Source organism: Penaeus monodon, chromosome 28 (genome assembly GCF_015228065.2).
Source record: "Penaeus monodon isolate SGIC_2016 chromosome 28, NSTDA_Pmon_1, whole genome shotgun sequence".
Lineage (NCBI taxonomy): Eukaryota > Metazoa > Arthropoda > Malacostraca > Decapoda > Penaeidae > Penaeus > Penaeus monodon.
Window position 1 is genome coordinate 31,107,181 of NC_051413.1, and position 1,378 is coordinate 31,108,558.

A 1,378-nucleotide genomic window follows, 5' to 3' on the forward strand; every position below is an offset into this window, starting at 1 on the left:
GGGTCCTCGGTTTCTATAAGAGTTTCCCCTGCGATTTTCTCCATTTTCTCTGGGATCGTTTTCGTTATCTTCCTGATTCTTTTTTACGTTTTTCTGTCTCCTCAGTTTTCCTCCTCCTCTTCTCGTTCCTTTTCCTCCTCTCCTTCCGTTCTCTTCGTTCTCGTTTCCGTTCTCTTCTTCGCTTCTTTCTCCCTTCCCATTTTTCCTCCTCTTCTTTTCCATCCCTTCTTCACCCTCATTCCCTTTTCTCCTCCACCAATTATCCCACTTCTTCTTCTTCCTCCTCCTCCTCCTCCTTCCAAAATTATTCCTACTCCCCCTGTTCTCCTTCCCCCCTTTATTATCATTGTTCTTCTTCTTCCCCTTCGCAGAAATTACAACGTCATAGGAAGGTGAAAAAGACGAACAGAAAACGGAGTCTTTCGTATGGTCGTATATCCACTGAAGAAATTTAATTAATTTCACGTAGACTCCTGAAAAAAAAATTGATAACAGATATCTATTATGATTATTTAATTATTTATTTATAATAGAAATATAATACCTAGTAGATTTCTATTATGATTATTTGATTATTTATTTATAATAGAAATATAATAGATAACAGATTTCTAGTAATAATCATTCAATTTAATTAAATTTTTTTTCTTATTTAAGTATTTAATTAGTTAATAACAACTTTTATTATTACTATTTAATTATCTAATAACAGATTTCTATTATAATTATTCAATTATTAATTATTTCTATTATTAACGTATGCTACATTTTTTAAGTTATAACTCTAGAAATAGAAAAGGTAATAGATTTTATTATTACTACTTAATTATATAATTATTTCTATTATTAACATATAGATCTTATTATTACTATTTAATTATTTGATTATCTAATGATAGATTTCTATTACAATCATTCAATTACTTAATTATTTCTATTATTAACATATGATTTTTTTTTTTTTTTATTATATCTAGAAGTATATTAGGTAACAGATTTTATCATTATTATTTAATTATCTCATTATAATAGAAATATCATAATGTAATATAATTATTTAATTATAATAGAAATATAATAGGTAACAGATTTCTATAATAATCATTTAATTATTTCTATTATTGACGTATAATATAACTTTTTATTATAACTACCTAGAAACATAGTAGGTAACATATCTTATTATTATTATTATTTCATTATTTCATTATTTAATAATAGATTTCTATTATAATTATTTTAGTTATTCATTTTTTATTATTTATTTTATTAACATATAATATATATTTTTTTCTAACTATCTAGAAATAGAATAGGTAATAGATTTTTTTATCATAAAAAGAAATCTATTAAATAAATAGATTTTAGATTTATCTAA

At 23.8% G+C, this 1,378-nt stretch overlaps 1 protein-coding gene across 1 annotated transcript in view; it reads right to left on the reverse strand.

The window, feature by feature from the left end:
* LOC119591167 (ovochymase-2-like) overlaps positions 1-1,378 on the reverse strand; it is a gene marked incomplete in the record, with an annotated part of 29,865 nt that overhangs the window by 230 nt on the left and 28,257 nt on the right. The window contains 1 exon segment of the mRNA XM_037939876.1: positions 1-473.